Raw genomic sequence first — 7,108 nt, forward strand, 5'->3', positions numbered from 1 at the left:
GGAAACTAAGAGAAGCCAAATTACAACAATCCAGAGACAACCTTACTAAAATTTTCGAACAAGAGAAGGAGATGGCAGCCAGACCTAACAACAATAATGCAAGGAAGATGCTTGGTGATTATACTACACCTACTTCCAAGTTTGATGGAAGAAGCATCTCAATCCCTACCATTGGGGCAAACAATTTTGAGCTGAAACCTCAACTAGTTGCTCTAATACAACAAAACTGCAAGTTTCATGGACTTTCATCAGAAGATCCCTATCAGTTTTTAACTAAGTTCTTGCAGATCTGCGAGACTGTAAAGACGAATGGAGTAGATCCTAAAGTCTACAGGCTCATGCTTTTTCCTTTTGTTGTAAGAGACAGAGCTAGAACATGGTTGGATTCACAACCTAAGGATAGCCTGGACTCTTGGGATAAGCTGGTCATAGCCTTCTTGGCTAAATTCTTTCCTCCTCAAAAGCTGAGCAAGCTTAGAGTGGATGTTCAGAACTTCAAACAAAAAGATGGTGAATCCCTCTATGAAGCTTGGAAAAGATACAAATAGATGACCAAATGATGTCCTTCTGACATGTTTTTTCAGAATGGACCATGATAGATATATTCTATTACGGTCTATCTGAGTTCTCTAAGATGTCATTGGACCATTCTGCAGGTGGATCCATTCACCTAAAGAAAACACCTGCAGAAGCTCAAGAACTTATTGACATGGTTGCAAATAACCAGTTCATGTACACTTCTGAGAGGAATTCCGTGAATAATGGAACGCCTCAGAGGAAGGGAATTCTTGAGATTGATGCTCTGAATGCCATATTGGCTCAGAACAAAATGTTGACTCAGCAAGTCAACATGATTTTCCAAAGTCTGAATGGATGGCAAAATGCATCCAACAGTACTAAAGAGGCATCTTCTGAAGAGGAAGCTTATGATCCTGATAATCCTGCAATAACAGAGGTAAATTACTTAGAAGAACCTTATGGAAACACCTACAACTCATCATGGAGAAATCATCCAAATTTCTCATGGAAGGATCAACAAAAGCCTCAACAAGGCTTTAATAATGGTGGAAGAAACATGTTTAGCAATGGCAAGCCTTTTCCATCATCTTCTCAGCAAGAGACAGAGAATTCTGAGCAAAGCACTTCTAATTTAGCTAATCTAGTCTCTGATCTGTCTAAGGTCACTTTAAGTTTCATGACTGAAACAAGATCCTCCATTAGAAATTTGGAGGCACAAGTGGGCCAGCTGAGTAAGAAAGTTACTGAAACCCCTCCTAGTACTCTCCCAAGCAAAACAGAAGAGAATCCAAAGAGAGAGTGCAAGGCCATTGATATACTCAACATGGCTGAATGCAAGAAGGAGGGAGATGACGTGAATCCCAATGAGGAAGACCTCATGGGACGTCTCTCAAGCAAGAAGGAGTTCTCTATTGAGGACCTAAAGGAATCTGAGGCTCATATAGAAACCATAGAGATCCCATTAAACCTCCTTCTGCCATTCATGAGCTCTGAAGACTATTCTTCCTCTGAAGAGGATGAAGATGTAACTGGAGAGCAAGTTGCTCAATATCTAGGAGCCATTATGAAGCTGAATGCCAAGTTATTTGGTAATGAGACTAGGGAAGGTGAACCTCCCTTGCTCATTAGTGAACTAGATACATGGGTTCAGCAAACTTTACCTCAAAAGAAACAAGATCCTGACAAATTCGTAATACCCTGTACCATAGGCACCATGACCTTTGACAAGGCTCTGTGTGACCTAGGGTCAGGCATAAATCTTATGCCATTCTCTGTAATGGAGAAACTGGGGATCATTGAGGTACAGCCTGCCATATTCTCATTACAAATGGCAGACAAGTCATTAAGACAAGCTTATGGATTGGTAGAGGACGTGTTGGTAAAGGTTGAAGGCCTTTACGTCCCTGCTGATTTCATAATCTTAGATACTAGGAAGGAGGAGGATGAATGCATCATCCTTGGAAGACCTTTCCTAGCCACAGCAGGAGTTGTGATAGATGTTAACAGAGGAGAATTAGTCCTTCAATTGAATGGGGACTACCTTGTGTTTAAGGCTCAAGGATCTTCTTCTTTAACAATGGAGAGGAAGCATGAAAAGTTTCTCTCTGTACAGAGTCAAACAAAGCCCCCACAATTAAACTTTAATTTTGGTGTTGAATTCCCACATCCAAACTCTAGGTTTGGTGTTGGAAGTCTACAACATTGACCTGATCACCTGTGAAGCTCCATGAGAGCCCACTGTCAAACTATTGACATTAAAGAAGCGCTTATTGGAAGGCAACCCAATTTTTATTTATCTAATTTTATTTTATTTTCATTGTTCTCTTATGTTTTATTAGGTTCATGATCTTGTGGAGTCACAAAAAAAATATTAAAATTAAAAACAGAATCAAAAACAGCAGAAGAAAAATCACACCTTGGAGGAAGGACTTACTGGCGTTTAAACGCCAGTAAGGAGCATCTGGCTGGCGTTCAACGCCAAAACAGAGCATGGATCTGGCGTTGAACGCTAGAAACAAGCAGCATTCTGGCGTTTAAACGCTAGGAATATACCCTGAGGAGAACTGCCGCTGAACGCCAGAAACAAGCATAGAACTGGCGTTCAACGCCAGAAACATGCTGCAGTTGGGCGTTAAACACCCAGAATATGCATCACTTCGGCGTTTAAATGCCAGAATTGCATGCAAAGGCATTGTACATGCCTAATTGGTGCAGGGATGTAAATCCTTGATACCTCAGGATCTGTGGACCCCACAGGATCCCCACCTAGCATATTCTCCCCTCTTCTCAACATTCATCTTCTTTTTCCAATAAACACTCTTCCCCAAAACCCTTCACCAATCACCTCAATCTCTCTTCCCAATTACCCCCTTCACCACTCACATCCATCCACTCTTCCCCATAAACCCCACCTACCTTCAAAATTCAAATTTCTTTCCCACCCAAACCCACCTTAAATGGCCGAACCTACTCCCTCTCCCCTCACTATATAAACCCCTCCATTCTCCTTAAGTTTCACACAACACAACCCCCTCTTCTACACCTTGGCCGGATACACCTCCCTTACTCTCCTCCATATTTTCTTTTCTTCTTCTTTTCTTTCTTCTCTTGCTCGAGGACGAGCAATATTTTAAGTTTGGTGTGGTAAAAGCATAAGCTTTTTGTTTTTTCATTACCATTGATGGCACCTAAGGCCGGAGAAACCTCTAGAAAAATGGAAAGGAAAGACAAAAGCTTCCACCTCCGAGTCATGGGAGATGGAAAGATTCATCTCCAAAGCCCATCAAGACCACTTTCTATGATGTTGTGGCTAAGAAGAAGGTGATCCCCGAGGTCCCTTTCAAGCTCAAGAAAAATGAGTATCCGAAGATCCGACATGAGATCCAAAGAAGAGGTTGGGAAGTTCTAACCAACCCCATCCAACAAGTCGGAATCTTAATGGTTCAAGAGTTCTATGCCAATGCATGGATCACTATAAACCATGATCAAAGTATGAACCCAAATCCAAAGAACTATCTTACAATGGTTCGGGGGAAATACTTAGATTTTAGTCCGGAAAATGTGAGGTTGGCATTCAACTTGCCCATGATGCAAGGAGATGCACACCCCTACACAAGAAGGGTCAACTTTGATCAAAGGTTGGACCAAGTTCTTAGGGACATACGTGTTGAAGGAGCCCAATGGAAAAGAGACTCCAAAGGCAAGCCAATTCAATTAAGAAGACTGGACCTCAAGCCTGTGGCTAGAGGATGGTTGGAGTTCATCCAACGCTCCATCATCCCCACTAGCAATCGATTTGAAGTTACTGTGGATCGAGCCATCATGATTCATAGCATCATGAATGGAGAGGAAGTAGAAATTCATGAAGTTATCTCCCTTGAATTCTACAAAATAGCCGATAAGCCCTCTACTTTGGCAAGGCTAGCTTTTCCTCATCTTATTTGCCATCTATGTTACTCAGCTGGATTCATCATAGAAGGAGACATCCCCATTGAGGAGGACAAGCCCATTACTAAGAAAAGAATGGAGCAAACAAGAGAGCCCACTCATGGAACCCAAGAGACGCATGAGGAAGCTCATCACCAAGAAATCCCGGAGATGCCTCAAGGGATGCACTTTCCTCCCAACAACTATTGGGAACAACTCAACACTTCTCTTGAAGATTTGAGTTACAATATGGATCAATTAAGGGTGGAACATCAAGAGCACTCCATCATTCTCCATGAAATTAGAGAAGATCAAAGAGCAATGAGGGAGGAGCAACAAAGGCAAGGAAGAGACATAGAAGAACTCAAGGACATCATTGGTTCTTCAAGAAGAAAGCGCCACCATCACTAAGGTGGACTCATTCCTTGCTTTTAATTTTTCTGCTTTTCGGTTTCTTTATGTTAAATGTCTATCTATGTTTGTGTCTTCATTACATGATCATTAGTATTTCGTAACTATGTCTTAAGGCTATGAATAATTCCATGAATTCTTCACCTCTCTTAAATGAAAAATGTTTCTAATTCAAAAGAACAAGAAGTACATGATTTTCGAATTTATCCTTGAATTTAGTTTAATTATATTGATGTGGTGACAATACTTTTTATTTTCTGAATGAATGATTGAATAGTGCATATTTTTTATCTTGTTGTTTATGAATGTTAAAATTGTTGGCTCTTGAAAGAATGATGAACAAAGAGAATGTTATTGACAATCTGAAAAATCATAAAATTGATTCTTGAAGCAAGAAAAAGCAGTGAAAAAGCATAAGCTTGCAAAAAAAATATAGAAAGAAAAAGAAAAAGCAAGCAAAAAAAGCCAATAGCCCTTAAAACCAAAAGGCAAGGGTAAAAAGGATCCAAGGCTTTGAGCATCAATGGATAGGAGGGCCCAAGGAAATAAAATCCAGGCCTAAGCGGCTAAATCAAGCTATCCCTAATCATGTGCTTGTGGCATGCAGGTCCAAGTGAAAAGCTTGAGACTGAGTGGTTAAAGTCGTGATCCAAAGCAAAAAGAGTGTGCTTAAGAGCTCTGGACACTTCTAACTGGGGAATCTAGCAAATCTGAGTCACAATCTGAAAAGGTTCACCCAGTCATGTATCTGTGGCATTTATGTATCCGGTGGTAATACTGGAAAACAAAGTGCTTAGGGCCACGACCAAGACTCATAAAAGTAGCTGTGTTCAAGAATCAACAAACTTAACTAAGAGAATCAATAACACTATCTGAAATTCTAAGTTCCTATAGATGCCAATCATTCTAAACTTCAAAGGAAAAAGTGAGATGCCAAAACTGTTCAGAGGCAGAAAGCTACAAGTCCCGCTCATCTAATTAGAATTAATATTCATTGATATTTTGGGAATTATAGTATATTCTCTTCTTTTTATCCTAATTTATTTTCAGTTGCTTGGGGACAAGCAACAATTTAAGTTTGGTGTTGTGATGAGCAGATAATTTATACGCTTTTTGGCATTGTTTTTAGGTAGTTTTTAGTAGGATCTAGCTACTTTTAGGGATGTTTTCATTAGTTTTTATGCAAAATTTACATTTCTGGACTTTACTATGAGTTTGTGTATTTTTCTGTGATTTCAGGTATTTTCTGACTGAAATTGAGGGACCTGAGCAAAACTCTGATAAGATGGCTGACAAAGGACTGCTGATGCTATTGGATTCTGACCTCCCTGCACTCGAAATGGATTTTCTGGAGCTACAGAACTCCAAATGGCGAGCTCTCAACGGCGTTAGAAAGTAGACATCCAGAGCTTTCCAGCAATATATAATAGTCTATACTTTATTTGAGATTTGATGACGTAAACTGGCGCTCAACGCCAGTTCCATACTGCATTCTGGAGTCAAACGCCAGAAACACGTCACGAACCAGAGTTGAACGCCAAAAATACGTTACAACTTGGCGTTCAACTCCAAGATAAGCCTCAGCTCGTGTAAAGATCAAGCTCAGCCCAAGCACACACCAAGTGGGCCCCAGAAGTGGATTTCTGCATCAATTACTTACTTCTGTAAACTCTAGTAGCTAGTCTAGTATAAATAAGACGTTTTACTATTGTATTAGATATCTTTGGTCTTAGTTTTATTTTATTATTCATCTTAGGAGACTATTGATCACGTTTTGGGGGCTGGCCATTCGGCCATGCCTGAACCTTCATCACTTATGTATTTTTAACGGTGGAGTTTCTACACACCATAGATTAAGGGTGTGGAGCTCTGCTGTACCTCAAGTTTCAATGCAATTACTACTATTTTCTATTTAATTCCGCTTGTTCTTATTCTAAGATATTCGTTGCACTTCAACATGATGAATGTGATGATCTGTGACATTCATCATCATTCTCACCTATGAACGCGTGACTGACAACCACTTCCGTTCTACCTTAGACCAGGCGCATATCTCTTGGATTCCTTAATCAGAATCTTTGTGGTATAAGCTAGAATTGATGGCGGCATTCATGGAAATCCGGAAAGTCTAACCTTGTCTGTGGTATTTCGAGTAGGATTTCGGGATTGAATGACTGTGACGAGCTTCAAACTCGCGATTATTGGGCGTGATGACAAACGCAAAAGAATCAAGGGATTCTATTCCAACATGATCGAGAACCGACAAATGATTAACCGTGCTGTGACAGAGCATTTGGACCATTTTCACTGAGAGGATGGGATGTAGCCATTGACAACAGTGATGCCCTACATACAGCTTGCCATGGAAAGGAATAAGAAAGATTGAAGGAAGACAGTAGGAAAGCAGAGATCCAACAGGGACAAGCACCTCTACACACTTATCTGAAATTCTCACCATTGAATTACATGAGTAACTCTATCTTTATTTTCTGTTTTATTTATTATTAATATTCAAAAACTCCATAACCATTTACTATCCGCCTGACTGAGATTTACAAGATGACCATAGCTTGCTTCATACCAACAATCTCCGTGGGATCGACCCTTACTCACGTAAGGTATTACTTGGACGACCCAATGCACTTGCTGGTTAGTTGTGCGGAGTTGTGACTAAGTGTGATTCATGTTTGAGAACGCTACCAAGTTATTGGAGCCATTGTTGATGATCACAATTTCGTGCACTAGTGACCTC

At 40.3% G+C, this 7,108-nt stretch overlaps 1 non-coding gene across 1 annotated transcript; it reads right to left on the minus strand.

Annotated features, from left to right (window-relative positions):
• Positions 1–470: 470 nt before the first annotated feature.
• On the minus strand, positions 471–574 carry LOC112712163 (small nucleolar RNA R71). Its single transcript, XR_003157697.1, has one exon. It is a non-coding gene; the product is annotated as a small nucleolar RNA R71 (small nucleolar RNA).
• Positions 575–7,108: the final 6,534 nt, after the last annotated feature.

Source organism: Arachis hypogaea, chromosome 1 (genome assembly GCF_003086295.3).
Source record: "Arachis hypogaea cultivar Tifrunner chromosome 1, arahy.Tifrunner.gnm2.J5K5, whole genome shotgun sequence".
NCBI lineage: Eukaryota > Viridiplantae > Streptophyta > Magnoliopsida > Fabales > Fabaceae > Arachis > Arachis hypogaea.